Source organism: Hyla sarda, unplaced genomic scaffold, assembly GCF_029499605.1.
Source record: "Hyla sarda isolate aHylSar1 unplaced genomic scaffold, aHylSar1.hap1 scaffold_266, whole genome shotgun sequence".
Taxonomy (NCBI): domain Eukaryota; kingdom Metazoa; phylum Chordata; class Amphibia; order Anura; family Hylidae; genus Hyla; species Hyla sarda.
In genome coordinates, this window is record NW_026609353.1 from 311,253 (window position 1) to 336,989 (window position 25,737).

Genomic DNA, 25,737 nt, shown 5'->3' on the forward strand with positions numbered 1-25,737 from the left:
TTAGCAAGGGCCTCGCACCTTCTGATGCATCAGGTAGGTGCACTATAGCATAGCCTAACCCTCTGTACTTTGGTCTATATTGATGCGGGACATAGACAGCCAGCTGATGACCAATCCATTAGTGCAATGGATGGCTGGAAGCATTTGTCTTTGCCTTTGCAATACCACAGAAGCAATGCATGGTCAATGTACAGCAATGACACACCTGTGTGAACAGCCAGGAGACCCCCCCATGTTATGTTACATAGTTACATAGTTAGTACGGTCGAAAAAAGACATATGTCCATCAAGTTCAACCAGGGAATTAAGGGGTAGGGGTGTGGCGCGATATTGGGGAAGGGATGAGATTTTATATTTCTTCATAAGCATTAATCTTATTTTGTCAATTAGGAACATTCAGCACCCACCCGCTATCAAGGCAGCTGCCTATCATGTCATGCCCTACCTGCACAGGTGTGCTGGCTACTCAAATGATCCAATTAAGGAGGCCATTTAGTCAGCAGCAGCAGAAGTCCTGTGCCTGGACGCTCCAACAGCGGCCAGACACAAGCAGAAGCAGCAGAAGCAGCAGCAGCACCACCTTTTGTTTTTTGGCTGCTGCAGCAGCAGCAGCAGCAGCAAGGCCCACAGGGCTGGCTAGCTGGCTAGCCAGCAAGCAGGTAGCAATGAAAGTAGGAATCTTTCTTTTTAACCCTGTAAGGGGGTGGTGCACTGTACCCGAAGATACTGCCATATCGGGTCAATGCATAGGGCGACGGAAGCAAGCTTCGAAATCGGCCCCCGTTCTCAAAAATCCATTTAATATATGGTCCCCAGATAGGGGACGTATCAGATATTAAACTGATAAGAACAGATACTACACTTGATCTTAGCCAAAAGGCCGAGAAGCGATAACCGTGAAAGGGGCGGGCCCAACAAGGTCCCCTTCATGGGCACTATCACTGCTTGCTGTCAGGGAGGCTGCCAGACAATTTTCCATGCACACTCTGGGCTGGGGGGCAGTCAACCACCAGTACACACAGCAGAACCTAAACCCATACCATTATTGCTAAGCAGCAAGACAGGGGCCCATTGCACTCCCACGGGGCCTTTTTAAATGCAATCCATAACCCGGATTTGCCAGGAACCCTTCTTACTCCTCCTACTTGCATGTGACACTGGGCTTAGGATCTGCATAGGAAACACACACACAAGCACACACCTACCTTTGTTGCCTGCAGATGCCTCCTTGGCTGTCCCCAAACGGTATCAAACCAACACCCACGGGAAGCTGTAAGCATAGAGGACATGCCTGCACCCCATTGGACTTACCTGTGTGGGTTAAATCCGGGTTATTTGACAACCTATGGCGGTGATGGTTCTGCTCAGGCAGAGCAGTGCTGATGCTCCTCATAAAGCTGTCGCTGCTGTGAAGGTTCTAGGTGACATCACAATCCCTATGGTTACATACACAACAAAGCTGGGTTGTTGTTGTTTACACTCTGCAAGGCCTGTGGAAGTGAGTGACATCATAGCACTGTAGTTCTGAGGGTTCTAGATGGATGCAACAATCTCCTGTTGCTTCTATGAAGGCCATAATAGACGACATCACCAAACAGCTCCATAGTCACATACACAGCAAAGGAGAGATGTTGTTTACACCTAGTGATGTCAGTGGTATTGAGTGACATCACAGCACAGTGCTAAGGCTCCTGGGCCTGGACACAGCAGCGGCTGCAATATCTCAACGGAGAATACGTTTATATATATGTGTGTGTGTGCGCGTATATATATATATATATATATATATATATATATATATATATATATTTCTCCGCCGAAATCACTTTTAAACATTTCCACCTTTTTTTCCCTTCTCTTCCTCTTACTTTTTTTTCACGTTTTTTTACGTTTTTCTCCTTTTCGCCTCTTTTCTGGGCGTATTATTCTTCTTTTTCTTCTTTTTTTTCGTCTAATGCATACCCCATCAGTGCAGCAATGCTTATTCAATACCGCCAGCAGATGGAGACACTGGGGGATAATTTTCTAAGGATTTATACTGATTTTTCCTGTCTGAATTTGTCGCACAGAAAGTTGCAGGCCAAATATGTGTGACATTTCTGCGACTTTAGCTTCTAGAGCATTTTTACAACATTATACATAGGTGCTGAATACATAAAAAGCGACTGTTCAGCGACAGACAAGTCGCATCGGCTGAAAGTAGGCCAGAATGTCAGTCCATGTTGGAGCAGGTTTAGATACAGTCTAAAGCATAGATCTCAAAGTCTGTGCACAGAATTTAGCAAGGGCCTCGCACCTTCTGATGCATCAGGTAGGTGCACTATAGCATAGCCTAACCCTCTGTACTTTGGTCTATATTGATGCGGGACATAGACAGCCAGCTGATGACCAATCCATTAGTGCAATGGATGGCTGGAAGCATTTGTCTTTGCCTTTGCAATACCACAGAAGCAATGCATGGTCAATGTACAGCAATGACACACCTGTGTGAACAGCCAGGAGACCCCCCCATGTTATGTTACATAGTTACATAGTTAGTACGGTCGAAAAAAGACATATGTCCATCAAGTTCAACCAGGGAATTAAGGGGTAGGGGTGTGGCGCGATATTGGGGAAGGGATGAGATTTTATATTTCTTCATAAGCATTAATCTTATTTTGTCAATTAGGAACATTCAGCACCCACCCGCTATCAAGGCAGCTGCCTATCATGTCATGCCCTACCTGCACAGGTGTGCTGGCTACTCAAATGATCCAATTAAGGAGGCCATTTAGTCAGCAGCAGCAGAAGTCCTGTGCCTGGACGCTCCAACAGCGGCCAGACACAAGCAGAAGCAGCAGAAGCAGCAGCAGCACCACCTTTTGTTTTTTGGCTGCAGCAGCAGCAGCAGCAGCAGCAAGGCCCACAGGGCTGGCTAGCTGGCTAGCCAGCAAGCAGGTAGCAATGAAAGTAGGAATCTTTCTTTTTAACCCTGTAAGGGGGTGGTGCACTGTACCCGAAGATACTGCCATATCGGGTCAATGCATAGGGCGACGGAAGCAAGCTTCGAAATCGGCCCCCGTTCTCAAAAATCCATTTAATATATGGTCCCCAGATAGGGGACGTATCAGATATTAAACTGATAAGAACAGATACTACACTTGATCTTAGCCAAAAGGCCGAGAAGCGATAACCGTGAAAGGGGCGGGCCCAACAAGGTCCCCTTCATGGGCACTATCACTGCTTGCTGTCAGGGAGGCTGCCAGACAATTTTCCATGCACACTCTGGGCTGGGGGGCAGTCAACCACCAGTACACACAGCAGAACCTAAACCCATACCATTATTGCTAAGCAGCAAGACAGGGGCCCATTGCACTCCCACGGGGCCTTTTTAAATGCAATCCATAACCCGGATTTGCCAGGAACCCTTCTTACTCCTCCTACTTGCATGTGACACTGGGCTTAGGATCTGCATAGGAAACACACACACAAGCACACACCTACCTTTGTTGCCTGCAGATGCCTCCTTGGCTGTCCCCAAACGGTATCAAACCAACACCCACGGGAAGCTGTAAGCATAGAGGACATGCCTGCACCCCATTGGACTTACCTGTGTGGGTTAAATCCGGGTTATTTGACAACCTATGGCGGTGATGGTTCTGCTCAGGCAGAGCAGTGCTGATGCTCCTCATAAAGCTGTCGCTGCTGTGAAGGTTCTAGGTGACATCACAATCCCTATGGTTACATACACAACAAAGCTGGGTTGTTGTTGTTTACACTCTGCAAGGCCTGTGGAAGTGAGTGACATCATAGCACTGTAGTTCTGAGGGTTCTAGATGGATGCAACAATCTCCTGTTGCTTCTATGAAGGCCATAATAGACGACATCACCAAACAGCTCCATAGTCACATACACAGCAAAGGAGAGATGTTGTTTACACCTAGTGATGTCAGTGGTATTGAGTGACATCACAGCACAGTGCTAAGGCTCCTGGGCCTGGACACAGCAGCGGCTGCAATATCTCAACGGAGAATACGTTTATATATATGTGTGTGTGTGCGCGTATATATATATATATATATATATATATATATATATATATATATATATATTCTCCGCCGAAATCACTTTTAAACCCATTTCCACCTTTTTTTCCCTTCTCTTCCTCTTACTTTTTTTTCACGTTTTTTTACGTTTTTCTCCTTTTCGCCTCTTTTCTGGGCGTATTATTCTTCTTTTTCTTCTTTTTTTTCGTCTAATGCATACCCCATCAGTGCAGCAATGCTTATTCAATACCGCCAGCAGATGGAGACACTGGGGGATAATTTTCTAAGGATTTATACTGATTTTTCCTGTCTGAATTTGTCGCACAGAAAGTTGCAGGCCAAATATGTGTGACATTTCTGCGACTTTAGCTTCTAGAGCATTTTTACAACATTATACATAGGTGCTGAATACATAAAAAGCGACTGTTCAGCGACAGACAAGTCGCATCGGCTGAAAGTAGGCCAGAATGTCAGTCCATGTTGGAGCAGGTTTAGATACAGTCTAAAGCATAGATCTCAAAGTCTGTGCACAGAATTTAGCAAGGGCCTCGCACCTTCTGATGCATCAGGTAGGTGCACTATAGCATAGCCTAACCCTCTGTACTTTGGTCTATATTGATGCGGGACATAGACAGCCAGCTGATGACCAATCCATTAGTGCAATGGATGGCTGGAAGCATTTGTCTTTGCCTTTGCAATACCACAGAAGCAATGCATGGTCAATGTACAGCAATGACACACCTGTGTGAACAGCCAGGAGACCCCCCCATGTTATGTTACATAGTTACATAGTTAGTACGGTCGAAAAAAGACATATGTCCATCAAGTTCAACCAGGGAATTAAGGGGTAGGGGTGTGGCGCGATATTGGGGAAGGGATGAGATTTTATATTTCTTCATAAGCATTAATCTTATTTTGTCAATTAGGAACATTCAGCACCCACCCGCTATCAAGGCAGCTGCCTATCATGTCATGCCCTACCTGCACAGGTGTGCTGGCTACTCAAATGATCCAATTAAGGAGGCCATTTAGTCAGCAGCAGCAGAAGTCCTGTGCCTGGACGCTCCAACAGCGGCCAGACACAAGCAGAAGCAGCAGAAGCAGCAGCAGCACCACCTTTTGTTTTTTGGCTGCAGCAGCAGCAGCAGCAGCAGCAAGGCCCACAGGGCTGGCTAGCTGGCTAGCCAGCAAGCAGGTAGCAATGAAAGTAGGAATCTTTCTTTTTAACCCTGTAAGGGGGTGGTGCACTGTACTCGAAGATACTGCCATATCGGGTCAATGCATAGGGCGACGGAAGCAAGCTTCGAAATCGGCCCCCGTTCTCAAAAATCCATTTAATATATGGTCCCCAGATAGGGGACGTATCAGATATTAAACTGATAAGAACAGATACTACACTTGATCTTAGCCAAAAGGCCGAGAAGCGATAACCGTGAAAGGGGCGGGCCCAACAAGGTCCCCTTCATGGGCACTATCACTGCTTGCTGTCAGGGAGGCTGCCAGACAATTTTCCATGCACACTCTGGGCTGGGGGGCAGTCAACCACCAGTACACACAGCAGAACCTAAACCCATACCATTATTGCTAAGCAGCAAGACAGGGGCCCATTGCACTCCCACGGGGCCTTTTTAAATGCAATCCATAACCCGGATTTGCCAGGAACCCTTCTTACTCCTCCTACTTGCATGTGACACTGGGCTTAGGATCTGCATAGGAAACACACACACAAGCACACACCTACCTTTGTTGCCTGCAGATGCCTCCTTGGCTGTCCCCAAACGGTATCAAACCAACACCCACGGGAAGCTGTAAGCATAGAGGACATGCCTGCACCCCATTGGACTTACCTGTGTGGGTTAAATCCGGGTTATTTGACAACCTATGGCGGTGATGGTTCTGCTCAGGCAGAGCAGTGCTGATGCTCCTCATAAAGCTGTCGCTGCTGTGAAGGTTCTAGGTGACATCACAATCCCTATGGTTACATACACAACAAAGCTGGGTTGTTGTTGTTTACACTCTGCAAGGCCTGTGGAAGTGAGTGACATCATAGCACTGTAGTTCTGAGGGTTCTAGATGGATGCAACAATCTCCTGTTGCTTCTATGAAGGCCATAATAGACGACATCACCAAACAGCTCCATAGTCACATACACAGCAAAGGAGAGATGTTGTTTACACCTAGTGATGTCAGTGGTATTGAGTGACATCACAGCACAGTGCTAAGGCTCCTGGGCCTGGACACAGCAGCGGCTGCAATATCTCAACGGAGAATACGTTTATATATATGTGTGTGTGTGCGCGTATATATATATATATATATATATATATATATATATATATATATATATTTCTCCGCCGAAATCACTTTTAAACCCATTTCCACCTTTTTTTCCCTTCTCTTCCTCTTACTTTTTTTTCACGTTTTTTTACGTTTTTCTCCTTTTCGCCTCTTTTCTGGGCGTATTATTCTTCTTTTTCTTCTTTTTTTTCGTCTAATGCATACCCCATCAGTGCAGCAATGCTTATTCAATACCGCCAGCAGATGGAGACACTGGGGGATAATTTTCTAAGGATTTATACTGATTTTTCCTGTCTGAATTTGTCGCACAGAAAGTTGCAGGCCAAATATGTGTGACATTTCTGCGACTTTAGCTTCTAGAGCATTTTTACAACATTATACATAGGTGCTGAATACATAAAAAGCGACTGTTCAGCGACAGACAAGTCGCATCGGCTGAAAGTAGGCCAGAATGTCAGTCCATGTTGGAGCAGGTTTAGATACAGTCTAAAGCATAGATCTCAAAGTCTGTGCACAGAATTTAGCAAGGGCCTCGCACCTTCTGATGCATCAGGTAGGTGCACTATAGCATAGCCTAACCCTCTGTACTTTGGTCTATATTGATGCGGGACATAGACAGCCAGCTGATGACCAATCCATTAGTGCAATGGATGGCTGGAAGCATTTGTCTTTGCCTTTGCAATACCACAGAAGCAATGCATGGTCAATGTACAGCAATGACACACCTGTGTGAACAGCCAGGAGACCCCCCCATGTTATGTTACATAGTTACATAGTTAGTACGGTCGAAAAAAGACATATGTCCATCAAGTTCAACCAGGGAATTAAGGGGTAGGGGTGTGGCGCGATATTGGGGAAGGGATGAGATTTTATATTTCTTCATAAGCATTAATCTTATTTTGTCAATTAGGAACATTCAGCACCCACCCGCTATCAAGGCAGCTGCCTATCATGTCATGCCCTACCTGCACAGGTGTGCTGGCTACTCAAATGATCCAATTAAGGAGGCCATTTAGTCAGCAGCAGCAGAAGTCCTGTGCCTGGACGCTCCAACAGCGGCCAGACACAAGCAGAAGCAGCAGAAGCAGCAGCAGCACCACCTTTTGTTTTTTGGCTGCAGCAGCAGCAGCAGCAGCAGCAAGGCCCACAGGGCTGGCTAGCTGGCTAGCCAGCAAGCAGGTAGCAATGAAAGTAGGAATCTTTCTTTTTAACCCTGTAAGGGGGTGGTGCACTGTACCCGAAGATACTGCCATATCGGGTCAATGCATAGGGCGACGGAAGCAAGCTTCGAAATCGGCCCCCGTTCTCAAAAATCCATTTAATATATGGTCCCCAGATAGGGGACGTATCAGATATTAAACTGATAAGAACAGATACTACACTTGATCTTAGCCAAAAGGCCGAGAAGCGATAACCGTGAAAGGGGCGGGCCCAACAAGGTCCCCTTCATGGGCACTATCACTGCTTGCTGTCAGGGAGGCTGCCAGACAATTTTCCATGCACACTCTGGGCTGGGGGGCAGTCAACCACCAGTACACACAGCAGAACCTAAACCCATACCATTATTGCTAAGCAGCAAGACAGGGGCCCATTGCACTCCCACGAGGCCTTTTTAAATGCAATCCATAACCCGGATTTGCCAGGAACCCTTCTTACTCCTCCTACTTGCATGTGACACTGGGCTTAGGATCTGCATAGGAAACACACACACAAGCACACACCTACCTTTGTTGCCTGCAGATGCCTCCTTGGCTGTCCCCAAACGGTATCAAACCAACACCCACGGGAAGCTGTAAGCATAGAGGACATGCCTGCACCCCATTGGACTTACCTGTGTGGGTTAAATCCGGGTTATTTGACAACCTATGGCGGTGATGGTTCTGCTCAGGCAGAGCAGTGCTGATGCTCCTCATAAAGCTGTCGCTGCTGTGAAGGTTCTAGGTGACATCACAATCCCTATGGTTACATACACAACAAAGCTGGGTTGTTGTTGTTTACACTCTGCAAGGCCTGTGGAAGTGAGTGACATCATAGCACTGTAGTTCTGAGGGTTCTAGATGGATGCAACAATCTCCTGTTGCTTCTATGAAGGCCATAATAGACGACATCACCAAACAGCTCCATAGTCACATACACAGCAAAGGAGAGATGTTGTTTACACCTAGTGATGTCAGTGGTATTGAGTGACATCACAGCACAGTGCTAAGGCTCCTGGGCCTGGACACAGCAGCGGCTGCAATATCTCAACGGAGAATACGTTTATATATATGTGTGTGTGTGCGCGTATATATATATATATATATATATATATATATATATTTCTCCGCCGAAATCACTTTTAAACCCATTTCCACCTTTTTTTCCCTTCTCTTCCTCTTACTTTTTTTTCACGTTTTTTTACGTTTTTCTCCTTTTCGCCTCTTTTCTGGGCGTATTATTCTTCTTTTTCTTCTTTTTTTTCGTCTAATGCATACCCCATCAGTGCAGCAATGCTTATTCAATACCGCCAGCAGATGGAGACACTGGGGGATAATTTTCTAAGGATTTATACTGATTTTTCCTGTCTGAATTTGTCGCACAGAAAGTTGCAGGCCAAATATGTGTGACATTTCTGCGACTTTAGCTTCTAGAGCATTTTTACAACATTATACATAGGTGCTGAATACATAAAAAGCGACTGTTCAGCGACAGACAAGTCGCATCGGCTGAAAGTAGGCCAGAATGTCAGTCCATGTTGGAGCAGGTTTAGATACAGTCTAAAGCATAGATCTCAAAGTCTGTGCACAGAATTTAGCAAGGGCCTCGCACCTTCTGATGCATCAGGTAGGTGCACTATAGCATAGCCTAACCCTCTGTACTTTGGTCTATATTGATGCGGGACATAGACAGCCAGCTGATGACCAATCCATTAGTGCAATGGATGGCTGGAAGCATTTGTCTTTGCCTTTGCAATACCACAGAAGCAATGCATGGTCAATGTACAGCAATGACACACCTGTGTGAACAGCCAGGAGACCCCCCCATGTTATGTTACATAGTTACATAGTTAGTACGGTCGAAAAAAGACATATGTCCATCAAGTTCAACCAGGGAATTAAGGGGTAGGGGTGTGGCGCGATATTGGGGAAGGGATGAGATTTTATATTTCTTCATAAGCATTAATCTTATTTTGTCAATTAGGAACATTCAGCACCCACCCGCTATCAAGGCAGCTGCCTATCATGTCATGCCCTACCTGCACAGGTGTGCTGGCTACTCAAATGATCCAATTAAGGAGGCCATTTAGTCAGCAGCAGCAGAAGTCCTGTGCCTGGACGCTCCAACAGCGGCCAGACACAAGCAGAAGCAGCAGAAGCAGCAGCAGCACCACCTTTTGTTTTTTGGCTGCAGCAGCAGCAGCAGCAGCAGCAAGGCCCACAGGGCTGGCTAGCTGGCTAGCCAGCAAGCAGGTAGCAATGAAAGTAGGAATCTTTCTTTTTAACCCTGTAAGGGGGTGGTGCACTGTACTCGAAGATACTGCCATATCGGGTCAATGCATAGGGCGACGGAAGCAAGCTTCGAAATCGGCCCCCGTTCTCAAAAATCCATTTAATATATGGTCCCCAGATAGGGGACGTATCAGATATTAAACTGATAAGAACAGATACTACACTTGATCTTAGCCAAAAGGCCGAGAAGCGATAACCGTGAAAGGGGCGGGCCCAACAAGGTCCCCTTCATGGGCACTATCACTGCTTGCTGTCAGGGAGGCTGCCAGACAATTTTCCATGCACACTCTGGGCTGGGGGGCAGTCAACCACCAGTACACACAGCAGAACCTAAACCCATACCATTATTGCTAAGCAGCAAGACAGGGGCCCATTGCACTCCCACGGGGCCTTTTTAAATGCAATCCATAACCCGGATTTGCCAGGAACCCTTCTTACTCCTCCTACTTGCATGTGACACTGGGCTTAGGATCTGCATAGGAAACACACACACAAGCACACACCTACCTTTGTTGCCTGCAGATGCCTCCTTGGCTGTCCCCAAACGGTATCAAACCAACACCCACGGGAAGCTGTAAGCATAGAGGACATGCCTGCACCCCATTGGACTTACCTGTGTGGGTTAAATCCGGGTTATTTGACAACCTATGGCGGTGATGGTTCTGCTCAGGCAGAGCAGTGCTGATGCTCCTCATAAAGCTGTCGCTGCTGTGAAGGTTCTAGGTGACATCACAATCCCTATGGTTACATACACAACAAAGCTGGGTTGTTGTTGTTTACACTCTGCAAGGCCTGTGGAAGTGAGTGACATCATAGCACTGTAGTTCTGAGGGTTCTAGATGGATGCAACAATCTCCTGTTGCTTCTATGAAGGCCATAATAGACGACATCACCAAACAGCTCCATAGTCACATACACAGCAAAGGAGAGATGTTGTTTACACCTAGTGATGTCAGTGGTATTGAGTGACATCACAGCACAGTGCTAAGGCTCCTGGGCCTGGACACAGCAGCGGCTGCAATATCTCAACGGAGAATACGTTTATATATATGTGTGTGTGTGCGCGTATATATATATATATATATATATATATATATATATATATATATATATATTTCTCCGCCGAAATCACTTTTAAACCCATTTCCACCTTTTTTTCCCTTCTCTTCCTCTTACTTTTTTTTCACGTTTTTTTACGTTTTTCTCCTTTTCGCCTCTTTTCTGGGCGTATTATTCTTCTTTTTCTTCTTTTTTTTCGTCTAATGCATACCCCATCAGTGCAGCAATGCTTATTCAATACCGCCAGCAGATGGAGACACTGGGGGATAATTTTCTAAGGATTTATACTGATTTTTCCTGTCTGAATTTGTCGCACAGAAAGTTGCAGGCCAAATATGTGTGACATTTCTGCGACTTTAGCTTCTAGAGCATTTTTACAACATTATACATAGGTGCTGAATACATAAAAAGCGACTGTTCAGCGACAGACAAGTCGCATCGGCTGAAAGTAGGCCAGAATGTCAGTCCATGTTGGAGCAGGTTTAGATACAGTCTAAAGCATAGATCTCAAAGTCTGTGCACAGAATTTAGCAAGGGCCTCGCACCTTCTGATGCATCAGGTAGGTGCACTATAGCATAGCCTAACCCTCTGTACTTTGGTCTATATTGATGCGGGACATAGACAGCCAGCTGATGACCAATCCATTAGTGCAATGGATGGCTGGAAGCATTTGTCTTTGCCTTTGCAATACCACAGAAGCAATGCATGGTCAATGTACAGCAATGACACACCTGTGTGAACAGCCAGGAGACCCCCCCATGTTATGTTACATAGTTACATAGTTAGTACGGTCGAAAAAAGACATATGTCCATCAAGTTCAACCAGGGAATTAAGGGGTAGGGGTGTGGCGCGATATTGGGGAAGGGATGAGATTTTATATTTCTTCATAAGCATTAATCTTATTTTGTCAATTAGGAACATTCAGCACCCACCCGCTATCAAGGCAGCTGCCTATCATGTCATGCCCTACCTGCACAGGTGTGCTGGCTACTCAAATGATCCAATTAAGGAGGCCATTTAGTCAGCAGCAGCAGAAGTCCTGTGCCTGGACGCTCCAACAGCGGCCAGACACAAGCAGAAGCAGCAGAAGCAGCAGCAGCACCACCTTTTGTTTTTTGGCTGCAGCAGCAGCAGCAGCAGCAGCAAGGCCCACAGGGCTGGCTAGCTGGCTAGCCAGCAAGCAGGTAGCAATGAAAGTAGGAATCTTTCTTTTTAACCCTGTAAGGGGGTGGTGCACTGTACCCGAAGATACTGCCATATCGGGTCAATGCATAGGGCGACGGAAGCAAGCTTCGAAATCGGCCCCCGTTCTCAAAAATCCATTTAATATATGGTCCCCAGATAGGGGACGTATCAGATATTAAACTGATAAGAACAGATACTACACTTGATCTTAGCCAAAAGGCCGAGAAGCGATAACCGTGAAAGGGGCGGGCCCAACAAGGTCCCCTTCATGGGCACTATCACTGCTTGCTGTCAGGGAGGCTGCCAGACAATTTTCCATGCACACTCTGGGCTGGGGGGCAGTCAACCACCAGTACACACAGCAGAACCTAAACCCATACCATTATTGCTAAGCAGCAAGACAGGGGCCCATTGCACTCCCACGGGGCCTTTTTAAATGCAATCCATAACCCGGATTTGCCAGGAACCCTTCTTACTCCTCCTACTTGCATGTGACACTGGGCTTAGGATCTGCATAGGAAACACACACACAAGCACACACCTACCTTTGTTGCCTGCAGATGCCTCCTTGGCTGTCCCCAAACGGTATCAAACCAACACCCACGGGAAGCTGTAAGCATAGAGGACATGCCTGCACCCCATTGGACTTACCTGTGTGGGTTAAATCCGGGTTATTTGACAACCTATGGCGGTGATGGTTCTGCTCAGGCAGAGCAGTGCTGATGCTCCTCATAAAGCTGTCGCTGCTGTGAAGGTTCTAGGTGACATCACAATCCCTATGGTTACATACACAACAAAGCTGGGTTGTTGTTGTTTACACTCTGCAAGGCCTGTGGAAGTGAGTGACATCATAGCACTGTAGTTCTGAGGGTTCTAGATGGATGCAACAATCTCCTGTTGCTTCTATGAAGGCCATAATAGACGACATCACCAAACAGCTCCATAGTCACATACACAGCAAAGGAGAGATGTTGTTTACACCTAGTGATGTCAGTGGTATTGAGTGACATCACAGCACAGTGCTAAGGCTCCTGGGCCTGGACACAGCAGCGGCTGCAATATCTCAACGGAGAATACGTTTATATATATGTGTGTGTGTGCGCGTATATATATATATATATATATATATATATATATATTTCTCCGCCGAAATCACTTTTAAACCCATTTCCACCTTTTTTTCCCTTCTCTTCCTCTTACTTTTTTTTCACGTTTTTTTACGTTTTTCTCCTTTTCGCCTCTTTTCTGGGCGTATTATTCTTCTTTTTCTTCTTTTTTTTCGTCTAATGCATACCCCATCAGTGCAGCAATGCTTATTCAATACCGCCAGCAGATGGAGACACTGGGGGATAATTTTCTAAGGATTTATACTGATTTTTCCTGTCTGAATTTGTCGCACAGAAAGTTGCAGGCCAAATATGTGTGACATTTCTGCGACTTTAGCTTCTAGAGCATTTTTACAACATTATACATAGGTGCTGAATACATAAAAAGCGACTGTTCAGCGACAGACAAGTCGCATCGGCTGAAAGTAGGCCAGAATGTCAGTCCATGTTGGAGCAGGTTTAGATACAGTCTAAAGCATAGATCTCAAAGTCTGTGCACAGAATTTAGCAAGGGCCTCGCACCTTCTGATGCATCAGGTAGGTGCACTATAGCATAGCCTAACCCTCTGTACTTTGGTCTATATTGATGCGGGACATAGACAGCCAGCTGATGACCAATCCATTAGTGCAATGGATGGCTGGAAGCATTTGTCTTTGCCTTTGCAATACCACAGAAGCAATGCATGGTCAATGTACAGCAATGACACACCTGTGTGAACAGCCAGGAGACCCCCCCATGTTATGTTACATAGTTACATAGTTAGTACGGTCGAAAAAAGACATATGTCCATCAAGTTCAACCAGGGAATTAAGGGGTAGGGGTGTGGCGCGATATTGGGGAAGGGATGAGATTTTATATTTCTTCATAAGCATTAATCTTATTTTGTCAATTAGGAACATTCAGCACCCACCCGCTATCAAGGCAGCTGCCTATCATGTCATGCCCTACCTGCACAGGTGTGCTGGCTACTCAAATGATCCAATTAAGGAGGCCATTTAGTCAGCAGCAGCAGAAGTCCTGTGCCTGGACGCTCCAACAGCGGCCAGACACAAGCAGAAGCAGCAGAAGCAGCAGCAGCACCACCTTTTGTTTTTTGGCTGCAGCAGCAGCAGCAGCAGCAGCAAGGCCCACAGGGCTGGCTAGCTGGCTAGCCAGCAAGCAGGTAGCAATGAAAGTAGGAATCTTTCTTTTTAACCCTGTAAGGGGGTGGTGCACTGTACTCGAAGATACTGCCATATCGGGTCAATGCATAGGGCGACGGAATATCGGGTCAATGCATAGGGCGACGGAAGCAAGCTTCGAAATCGGCCCCCGTTCTCAAAAATCCATTTAATATATGGTCCCCAGATAGGGGACGTATCAGATATTAAACTGATAAGAACAGATACTACACTTGATCTTAGCCAAAAGGCCGAGAAAGCGATAACCGTGAAAGGGGCGGGCCCAACAAGGTCCCCTTCATGGGCACTATCACTGCTTGCTGTCAGGGAGGCTGCCAGACAATTTTCCATGCACACTCTGGGCTGGGGGGCAGTCACCACCAGTACACACAGCAGAACCTAAACCCATACCATTATTGCTAAGCTCAGCAAGACAGGGGCCCATTGCACTCCACGGGGCCTTTTTAAATGCAATCCATAACCCGGATTTGCCAGGAACCCTTCTTACTCCTCCTACTTGCATGTGACACTGGGCTTAGGATCTGCATAGGAAACACACACACACAAGCACACACCTACCTTTGTTGCCTGCAGATGCCTCCTTGGCTGTCCCCAAACGGTATCAAACCAACACCCACGGGAAGCTGTAAGCATAGAGGACATGCCTGCACCCCATTGGACTTACCTGTGTGGGTTAAATCCGGGTTATTTGACAACCTATGGCGGTGATGGTTCTGCTCAGGCAGAGCAGTGCTGATGCTCCTCATAAAGCTGTCGCTGCTGTGAAGGTTCTAGGTGACATCACAATCCCTATGGTTACATACACAACAAAGCTGGGTTGTTGTTGTTTACACTCTGCAAGGCCTGTGGAAGTGAGTGACATCATAGCACTGTAGGTTCTGAGGGTTCTAGATGGATGCAACAATCTCCTGTTGCTTCTATGAAGGCCATAATAGACGACATCACCAAACAGCTCCATAGTCCACATACACAGCAAAGGAGAGATGTTGTTTACACCTAGTGATGTCAGTGGTATTGAGTGACATCACAGCACAGTGCTAAGGCTCCTGGGGCCCTCCGTGGGACACAGCAAGCGGCTGCAATATCTCAACGGAGAATACGTTTATATATATGTGTGTGTGTGCGGCGTATATATATATATATATATATATATATATATATATATATATATATTTCTCCGCCGAAATCACTTTTAAACCATTTCCACCTTTTTTTCCCTTCTCTTCCTCTTACTTTTTTTTCACGTTTTTTTACGTTTTTCTCCTTTTCGCCTCTTTTCTGGGGCGTATTATTCTTCTTTTTCTTCTTTTTTTTCGTCTAATGCATACCCCATCAGTGCAGCAATGCTTATTCAATACCGCCAGCAGATGGAGACACTGGGGGATATTTTTCTAAGGATTTATACTGATTTTTTCCTGTCTGATTTGTCGCAACAGAAAGTTGCAGGCCAATATGTGTGACATTTCTGCGACTTTAGCTTCTAGAGCATTTTTACAACCATTATACATAGGTGATGAATACATAAAAAGCGACTGTTCAGCGACAGACAAGTCGCATCGGCTGAAAGTAGGCCAGAATGTCAGTCCATGTTGGAGCAGGTTTAGATACAGTCTAAAGCATAGATCTCAAAGTCTGTGCACAGAATTTAGCAAGGGCCTCGCACCTTCTGATGCATCAGGTAGGTGCACTATAGCATAGCCTAACCCTCTGTACTTTGGTCTATATTGATGCGGGACATAGACAGCCAGCTGATGACCCAATCCATTAGTGCAATGGATGGCTGGAAGCATTTGTCTTTGCCTTTGCAATACCACAGAAGCAATGCATGGTCAATGTACAGCAATGACACACCTGTGTGAACAGCCAGGAGACCCCCCCATGTTATGTTACATAGTTACATAGTAGTACGGTCGAAAAAAGACATATGTCCATCAAGTTCAACCAGGGAATTAAGGGGTAGGGGTGTGGCGCGATATTGGGGAAGGGATGAGATTTTATATTTCTTCATAAGCATTAATCTTATTTTGTCAATTAGGAACATTCAGCACCCACCCGCTATCAAGGCAGCTGCCTATCATGTCATGCCCTACCTGCACAGGTGTGCTGGCTACTCCAAATGATCCAATTAAGGAGGCCATTTAGTCAGCAGCAGCAGAAGTCCTGTGCCTGGACGCCTCCAACAGCGGCCAGACACAAGCAGAAGCAGCAGAAGCAGCAGCAGCACCACCTTTTGTTTTTTGGCTGCAGCAGCAGCAGCAGCAGCAGCAAGGCCCACAGGGCTGGCTAGCTGGCTAGCCAGCAAGCAGGTAGCAATGAAAGTAGGAATCTTTCTTTTTAACCCTGTAAGGGGGTGGTGCACTGTACCCGAAGATACTGCCATATCGGGTCAATGCATAGGGCGACGGAAGCAAGCTTCGAAATCGGCCCCCGTTCTCAAAAATCCATTTAATATATGGTCCCCAGATAGGGGACGTATCAGATATTAAACTGATAAGAACAGATACTACACTTGATCTTAGCCAAAAGGCCGAGAAGCGATAACCGTGAAAGGGGCGGGCCCAACAAGGTCCCCTTCATGGGCACTATCACTGCTTGCTGTCAGGGAGGCTGCCAGACAATTTTCCATGCACACTCTGGGCTGGGGGGCAGTCAACCACCAGTACACACAGCAGAACCTAAACCCATACCATTATTGCTAAGCAGCAAGACAGGGGGCCCATTGCACTCCCACGGGGCCTTTTTAAATGCAATCCATAACCCGGATTTGCCAGGAACCCTTCTTACTCCTCCTACTTGCATGTGACACTGGGCTTAGGATCTGCATAGGAAACACACACACAAGCACACACCTACCTTTGTTGCCTGCAGATGCCTCCTTGGCTGTCCCCAAACGGTATCAAACCAACACCCACGGGAAGCTGTAAGCATAGAGGACATGCCTGCACCCCATTGGACTTACCTGTGTGGGTTAAATCCGGGTTATTTGACAACCTATGGCGGTGATGGTTCTGCTCAGGCAGAGCAGTGCTGATGCTCCTCATAAAGCTGTCGCTGCTGTGAAGGTTCTAGGTGACATCACAATCCCTATGGTTACATACACAACAAAGCTGGGTTGTTGTTGTTTACACTCTGCAAGGCCTGTGGAAGTGAGTGACATCATAGCACTGTAGTTCTGAGGGTTCTAGATGGATGCAAACAATCTCCTGTTGCTTCTATGAAGGCCATAATAGACGACATCACCAAACAGCTCCATAGTCACATACACAGCAAAGGAGAGATGTTGTTTACACCTAGTGATGTCAGTGGTATTGAGTGACATCACAGCACAGTGCTAAGGCTCCTGGGGCCTGGACACAGCAGCGGCTGCAATATCTCAACGGAGAATACGTTTATATATATGTGTGTGTGTGCGCGTATATATATATATATATATATATATATATATATATATTTCTCCGCCGAAATCACTTTTAAACCCATTTCCACCTTTTTTTCCCTTCTCTTCCTCTTACTTTTTTTTCACGTTTTTTTTACGTTTTTCTCCTTTTCGCCTCTTTTCTGGGCGTATTATTCTTCTTTTTCTTCTTTTTTTTCGTCTAATGCATACCCCATCAGTGCAGCAATGCTTATTCAATACCGCCAGCAGATGGAGACACTGGGGGATAATTTTCTAAGGATTTATACTGATTTTTCCTGTCTGAATTTGTCGCACAGAAAGTTGCAGGCAAATATGTGTGACATTTCTGCGACTTTAGCTTCTAGAGCATTTTTACAACATTATACATAGGTGCTGAATACATAAAAGCGACTGTTCAGCGACAGACAAGTCGCATCGGCTGAAAGTAGGCCAGAATGTCAGTCCATGTTGGAGCAGGTTAGATACAGTCTAAAGCATAGATCTCAAAGTCTGTGCACAGAATTTAGCAAGGGCCTCGCACCTTCTGATGCATCAGGTAGGTGCACTATAGCATAGCCCTAACCCTCTGTACTTTGGTCTATATTGATGCGGGACATAGACAGCCAGCTGATGACCAATCCATTAGTGCAATGGATGGCTGGAAGCATTTGTCTTTGCCTTTGCAATACCACAGAAGCAATGCATGGTCAATGTACAGCAATGACACACCTGTGTGAACAGCCAGGAGACCCCCCCATGTTATGTTACATAGTTACATAGTTAGTACGGTCGAAAAAGACATATGTCCATCAAGTTCAACCAGGGGAATTAAGGGGTAGGGGTGTGGCGCGATATTGGGAAGGGATGAGATTTTATATTTCTTCATAAGCATTAATCTTATTTTGTCAATTAGGAACAATTCAGCACCCACCCGCTATCAAGGCAGCTGCCTATCATGTCATGCCCTACCTGCACAGGTGTGCATGGCTACTCAAATGATCCAATTAAGGAGGCCATTTAGTCAGCAGCAGCAGAAGTCCTGTGCCTGGACGCTCCAACAGCGGCCAGACACAAGCAGAAGCAGCAGAAGCAGCAGAAGCAGCAGCAGCACCACCTTTTGTTTTTTGGCTGCAGCAGCAGCAGCAGCAGCAGCAGCAAGGCCCACAGGGCTGGCTAGCTGGCTAGCCAGCAAGCAGGTAGCAATGAAAGTAGGAATCTTTCTTTTAAACCCTGTAAGGGGGTGGTGCACTGTACCCGAAGATACTGCCATATCGGGTCAATGCATAGGGCGACGGAAGCAAGCTTCGAAATCGGCCCCCCGTTCTCAAAAATCCATTTAATATATGGTCCCCAGATAGGGGACGTATCAGATATTAAACTGATAAGAACAGATAAGGTTTCAACAAAATTTTATTCAATAAATAAGAAACCATACAGAATTTAAATGCAAAATAATAAAAGGTTCACAAAAGTTTTAAAATACAATAATAAAAACCAGTTATAAAAGGAGAAAAAATAGAAATGGCAGGATAAAACATTATACAAATGTCATAAAAACTGATTATATTGTTATTTCGTTCCATAGAGGCAGACACCACATGGATGCTGCCTCGCTGGCCCCCAACTGTTTCTTGTCTCTTAGGTAATAGATGTACATCTCACTCAGGGCCAGCTTTATACAGTTTTTAACATCAATAAAATCATGTTAAAAGTAAGATGTCCTAACTTTCCAGATGGCATTTTTAAAAACCAATTAATAATCATCCAGCAGATCATCTGCTGTTTAAAATTGGGGCAGTTAAAAAGACCGTAAAAGACACATTCGTGATTAAAATCTTTTAGGCCGCAGGCCCACTTCAAAAGTGGGCCTACCTTCCTCCAAAGCTCCCGTGCAAAAGGGCAGTTCCAAAATATGTGCAGCACCGTTTCGTCCACTCCGCAGCCATCTCTCGGGCACTTGGCTCTCGCCACCAGTCCTCGCCTGTGCTGGAACTCACGAGTAGGGAGGCACTGGTGGACGAGTTGCCCAGGCAAGATCCCTGTGTACATTCGCCAGAAAACTTCCCGTACACGTTCCGCCATACCTTTTTGGATCTTGCCTGTGTGAAATTGGACACTGCCAGGGTAACCTCACTCCGCTGAGGACCTTTGATACCTTTCTCTGGTCCCCCAGTATGTCAGGGCTCCAAATCTTGGAGACCTAGGAGCCTGACTGTCTTTTCCAACACCACATAATGTTTTGGGGGACCACAGAAGCACCGGAGCGTTCAGAGGGATGCGCAACCATCTTTTAAAAACACATGCCCGCAGCGTACCTTAAAAAGCAGCTAAAATGCCATCGGATTTAATCATTTTAAAACAGAAACAGAAATACTTTATGTAAAAGAAAGTAAAAAGGTTCGGAACATCTTTCCCGCCATTATCTTTACTTTTGTACATAAAATCACGCTTTAATTTCTCCATTTTTGAACCCCATAAAAAAGTAAAAACAATTCTAGTTACTTTTTTAATGTATAAAATAGATGGAGGAAATACCATGGCAATGTATAGCATAATAGGGAGTAAAACCATCTTTATTATTAAAATCTTCCCCTCCATGGTAAGGTTTCTAAGATTCCACATTAAAATCTTCTTCTCCATCTTAGCTATAGCTGAATCCCAGTTAGGGCTCCCATCATTGACCTGGTTAAAAACAATACCTAAAACTTTAATTTGATCCTGTTGCATTGTGACTCCTGGGGTGATGGATGAATCCCAGGAGCCAATATAAAAACAGTCACATTTATCTGTGTTTAGCTTAAAACCAGAGACCTCGCAGAAATAGCTGGTGTTCCTCAATGCCCCCCTCATGGATGGAGAGTCCGGGCACAGTATGGTGACATCATCCATGTACCCCAACACCTTTAGATGGGTCCCTCCTCCACCAGGTATCGGTACGCCTCTTACTACCCGGTCTTTTCTGAGGAGGGCCATCAGTGGTTCGATTGCGCAAATAAAAAGGAGTGGGGACAGGGGGCAGCCCTGTTTGACACCTGATAAAAGAGGAACACCGCTGGTTAAAAAGCCATTAACAGAGACTTGACTAAAACAGGATCGGTATAAAAGCATGATTCGGCTTAAAATCGTTTCAGGCACTGCCATCTTTTTAAGAACTAAAAACAGGTATTCATGGGAGACCCTATCAAAGGCTTTTTCAAAGTCTAAGGATAAAATTGCTACAGTTTGATTTCTATCCTTAAAATACCATAAAACATCTCTTAAAATATTTAGGGATTCAGCTATAGACCTTCCAGGTACCCCACAAACCTGATTTGGGTGAATTAATTTATGAATAAAAGGTTTAAAACGGACAGCTAATAACTTGGCTAAAACTTTATAATCGACATTTAAAAGTGTGATGGGGCGCCAATTTTTTAGCATATCCTTTTCACCCTTTTTAAAAAGTAATGATACAATCCCCCTCCTCCAGGAAGGGGGAAGTTCATTAACAATAAAAGTTTCTTTATACAATAAAACCATATCATCCTTTAAAATATCCCAAAAAGCTAAATAAAATTCGATGGGTAAACCATCTTCCCCAGGGGCCTTCCCACTAGAAAAACTTTTAAAAACAAATAAAAGTTCATCTAAGTTAAGATCACGGGATAAAACCTCCTGGTCTAAAACATCTAGCTTAAAATCAAGGGAATTAAGAACATGTTCTAAAAAGGATGGATTAAGATCTTTCTTATTAAAAAGAAGCTGGTAGAAGTTAAAAACTGCATCTAACATGCCTTTTGGAGTGGATTCACCCTCAAGGTTTTGGATGATATCCCTCCTATTCATCACTTTTTTAAAAAAGAAACGGGAACATTTCTCGCCCTCCTCCAGGTGCTGCACATGCGAGTTAAAAATGATTTGTTTCCCTTTCTTTTCTATGGCATGTTTTATTTCAGTTTTAAGGTTTAAAATATCATTTTCTACATCCATACCAGCTTCTTTCAATTTAAAAAGTACATTTAAACGCATGTTAAGAACATAAAACCACTGTTTTTCCATTTTTGCCTTCTTCTTACCTGCTTTGATAAAAAAAAATCTGATTTTAGATTTGGTGCCCTCCCACCAGTGCAGCATAGGCTCGTGGGGTTTTCTTTGTGATTGCCAGCACTGGTAGGTCCGCACAAACTCCTCTTTTATCTCAGGGTCCTCTAGGAGTGTGGTGTTTAATCTCCAGAGGCCCCTTTTTGCTTTTTGCTCCCCCTCTAGCTCCAGGCCCACCAAGAGGAGCTTATGATCAGAGAAGATATTCTGCTCGAGCGTGCATTTCAGGGGTTTAAAAGCTCTAGAGGAAAAAATAAAATCGATTCTGGAGCTCACTCTTCCATTGGACCATGTGGCGCCCGGGTCCTCCGGCAAGAGATCCTTCCAGCAATCTTTCAAATTAAAATCATCAATAAAATTTTTAAGCAGGTAAGAAGTGCGGTCTTTACGATTAATATCCCCACCCTGCCGGTGTTCCCCATCACGTATGCAGTTAAAATCACCTCCCACCAGCAGGGGGGAAGACCCAACACAAAACAGTGGTAAAATTTCAAATAGTTCTGCCCGCTCCTGTTTATCAGGAGGGGCATACACATTTAAAACACGAATTAAAAGTCCATTAAAATATAGATGAATTAAAAGAGCTCTGCCAGGCACAATCTCAGTTACTGTATGAATAGAAAAGGACTGGCCTCGGCAGAGCAGCCCAACACCCACAGAACGACAGTCAATTGCACCGGACCATATGGATGGGCCCAGCTTCCAGTCTTCTTTTAAGTCTTTATAGTCCATTTTACTAGGGATTCCACATTCTTGTAGCAGGCAAAGGTCAAAGTCACATGTCTCTAGATAAGAAAATAAAGCAGCCCTGCGATCAGGGCTCTTTAAGGACCTCACATTGAGTGAGGCAATTTTTACAGGGATAGGCATAGTTTATGGAGAGTCCGTGCTTGGAGAATCAAAGTCAATAATAAGCTGCGTACCGTCATCCCCCGCCTGCGGGGTCATCAGCTCCTTGATGTTCTGAGGGTCGGAGCTTGAGATCGATGATGCCCCGACCCTGAGCTCGCTCTCGTCCGAACTACGGCACGCCGCTTTCCTTTGAATGTCTTCCTCTTCTTCTTCTCTTTGTCTTTTAAATGTCACACTGCTGTCCATATCCTCTGTGTTGCTCTCACTCGATGTAATCTCTGGCCCCCGGCTGATGGATCTGCGTCTTCTTTCATCATTTGACGACTGGAACTGCTGCACAGGGGCCTGTGAGGCCTCTTTTCCGGAACCTTTGCCGCTACCTTGGGAAGTTTTCATCGCTTGTTCCCCAGCAAGCATTGCTGAGGACTGTTGCTCCAACTTCCCCATCGATCGACGATGGCCAGTTTTACCCACCGGGTCCACTGCTGGCGGGGCAGCAAACCCTGGTTTGGCGCCACTTGTCTTCTTGGCCCTGTCCTGTATAGGCGGAGTAACAGGACCGGGCTCAGACCTGGCCACCTGGCTCCCCTTCCGGCGGGCTTTCACCGGGGCCTCTTCGTCCGGAGCAGGGCGACCCTGGGCCAAGCCTGTACCTGGCTTATGCTGTAATTTTGGGTCCACCTTTGCCCCCACCGAGGCCCGTCGGCTGCCACCCGCCACAGGTGAGCCCCCTTCAGAAGTTTCGGCGGGCTCTTGAGCCAGGTAGGAAGTCGATCGACGTCTTTCAATTTCCCGGGCAGTAAACTCGATCACCCGCCCGGGCTTCGTGGAATCCCCATGGCCTCCCCCTAGCACTACCACCGGTGGGCCCCCCGATGGAGCACCAGAGGTCTTGGGCCTGGACCCATCAGTACCTGCCATCTGGGGTTTGGGCATCTTAAAAAAGGACGTCTTTTGTCCTGTCCCCTCTTTGGGTGGGCCCAGCCTTGACCCACCCATCGTAGTTTTTGCTTTATGGGGACAGGAATTAAAATCGTGATTTTCCTCTCCGCAGAGGTTGCACCTTATCGAATGGCTACATCTTGAGGCTATGTGACCTTCTTGGCCACACCTATTGCAGCGAATCACACGCTCCGCGCCGCAGGTCTCCTGGGTGTGGCCAAACCTCAAGCAATTTCGGCAATACATAGGCATTTGAGGATAGAACAGGAAGCCCCGAACTCTCCCGATGGCAAAATTTGGGGGCGGATGGCAAAGACCCCCAATACCACCGGGATCCTTACGGAGCTTGACCCAGAACTTCCTCTTGCCGTTCCAGAACCGCACGGAGTTCAAGATTTTGTTTGCGAACCGCACCTCTTCGCAGTATCGCCGAAGAAAAGTGGCTATATCCTCCGTGGTCACATGAGGGCTGTGCATAGCCACCACCAACGGTATATGTTCCTCACCATAGAGGAACTGGAACGAAAGACCGTCGAGTCGATCGTCCCTCTGGTCCGCACCAGACAAGGTTGCATAGATGTTATCGCAACACGCCGTGGCCGTGAAGGTGACGGTATACAGGCCACGGCTTTCCTGGTCATTTAGACACAGGATGTCCTCCCTATTGAGGCGGAAGTAGTCAAGAAGAATCACCTCCGCAATGAAGCGGAGGTTCTTCAACTGACGATGGCTCTCCGACACCTCTATGCGGATGGTATTTCGCATCGACATTTCCCCAGAGGGGAAAGCCCAGGAGAACGGCATCTTCCACACCCAGGGACTAAGCCCCTTCCCCAATAGCAGCAGGGGCTCGGAATCCCGCTATAAAAGCGGAACCCTTACCCAAGGCAGAGGTCGGGGGTACCCTAGGTGCTTCCGAAGCTACAGGTAACGCTCAACGTACCGAAAATGCCTTCTGAGACACAAGGTCCCAGAGACAGGGGGATCGCAACCCGTTGTCTGTGGACTAAGCCCGCTCCCCAATAGCAGCAAGGGGGTGAAGTCGCTCCGTAAGGAGAGACAATCCCCCAAGGCCGAGAAGCGGGGTACCACAGACACCTTCCGACCAGACCAAATGCAGATACTACACTTGATCTTAGCCAAAAGGCCGAGAAGCGATAACCGTGAAAGGGGCGGGCCCAACAAGGTCCCCTTCATGGGCACTATCACTGCTTGCTGTCAGGGAGGCTGCCAGACAATTTTCCATGCACACTCTGGGCTGGGGGGCAGTCAACCACCAGTACACACAGCAGAACCTAAACCCATACCATTATTGCTAAGCAGCAAGACAGGGGCCCATTGCACTCCCACGGGGCCTTTTTAAATGCAATCCATAACCCGGATTTGCCAGGAACCCTTCTTACTCCTCCTACTTGCATGTGACACTGGGCTTAGGATCTGCATAGGAAACACACACACAAGCACACACCTACCTTTGTTGCCTGCAGATGCCTCCTTGGCTGTCCCCAAACGGTATCAAACCAACACCCACGGGAAGCTGTAAGCATAGAGGACATGCCTGCACCCCATTGGACTTACCTGTGTGGGTTAAATCCGGGTTATTTGACAACCTATGGCGGTGATGGTTCTGCTCAGGCAGAGCAGTGCTGATGCTCCTCATAAAGCTGTCGCTGCTGTGAAGGTTCTAGGTGACATCACAATCCCTATGGTTACATACACAACAAAGCTGGGTTGTTGTTGTTTACACTCTGCAAGGCCTGTGGAAGTGAGTGACATCATAGCACTGTAGTTCTGAGGGTTCTAGATGGATGCAACAATCTCCTGTTGCTTCTATGAAGGCCATAATAGACGACATCACCAAACAGCTCCATAGTCACATACACAGCAAAGGAGAGATGTTGTTTACACCTAGTGATGTCAGTGGTATTGAGTGACATCACAGCACAGTGCTAAGGCTCCTGGGCCTGGACACAGCAGCGGCTGCAATATCTCAACGGAGAATACGTTTATATATATGTGTGTGTGTGCGCGTATATATATATATATATATATATATATATATATATATATATATATTTCTCCGCCGAAATCACTTTTAAACCCATTTCCACCTTTTTTTCC

General features: G+C 46.2%; 8 non-coding genes and 2 pseudogenes across 8 annotated transcripts; all 10 read right to left on the reverse strand.

Annotated features, from left to right (window-relative positions):
- Positions 1-701: 701 nt before the first annotated feature.
- Positions 702-892, reverse strand: LOC130324733 (U2 spliceosomal RNA). The gene has a single exon (XR_008869685.1). It is a non-coding gene; the product is annotated as a U2 spliceosomal RNA (small nuclear RNA).
- Positions 893-2,979: 2,087 nt separating this feature from the next.
- LOC130324734 (U2 spliceosomal RNA) lies at positions 2,980-3,170 on the reverse strand. The gene has a single exon (XR_008869686.1). It is a non-coding gene; the product is annotated as a U2 spliceosomal RNA (small nuclear RNA).
- Positions 3,171-5,262: 2,092 nt separating this feature from the next.
- Positions 5,263-5,453, reverse strand: LOC130324762 (U2 spliceosomal RNA). The gene has a single exon (XR_008869711.1). It is a non-coding gene; the product is annotated as a U2 spliceosomal RNA (small nuclear RNA).
- A 2,091-nt stretch (positions 5,454-7,544) lies between these two features.
- Positions 7,545-7,735, reverse strand: LOC130324735 (U2 spliceosomal RNA). Its single transcript, XR_008869687.1, has one exon. It is a non-coding gene; the product is annotated as a U2 spliceosomal RNA (small nuclear RNA).
- A 2,079-nt stretch (positions 7,736-9,814) lies between these two features.
- LOC130324763 (U2 spliceosomal RNA) lies at positions 9,815-10,005 on the reverse strand. Its single transcript, XR_008869712.1, has one exon. It is a non-coding gene; the product is annotated as a U2 spliceosomal RNA (small nuclear RNA).
- Positions 10,006-12,098: 2,093 nt separating this feature from the next.
- Positions 12,099-12,289, reverse strand: LOC130324736 (U2 spliceosomal RNA). The gene has a single exon (XR_008869688.1). It is a non-coding gene; the product is annotated as a U2 spliceosomal RNA (small nuclear RNA).
- Positions 12,290-14,368: 2,079 nt separating this feature from the next.
- Positions 14,369-14,588, reverse strand: LOC130324768 (U2 spliceosomal RNA; annotated as a pseudogene).
- A 2,105-nt stretch (positions 14,589-16,693) lies between these two features.
- On the reverse strand, positions 16,694-16,884 carry LOC130324738 (U2 spliceosomal RNA). The gene has a single exon (XR_008869689.1). It is a non-coding gene; the product is annotated as a U2 spliceosomal RNA (small nuclear RNA).
- Positions 16,885-18,980: 2,096 nt separating this feature from the next.
- LOC130324774 (U2 spliceosomal RNA) lies at positions 18,981-19,175 on the reverse strand. The gene has a single exon (XR_008869721.1). It is a non-coding gene; the product is annotated as a U2 spliceosomal RNA (small nuclear RNA).
- Positions 19,176-24,626: 5,451 nt separating this feature from the next.
- Positions 24,627-24,775, reverse strand: LOC130324788 (U2 spliceosomal RNA; annotated as a pseudogene).
- Positions 24,776-25,737: the final 962 nt, after the last annotated feature.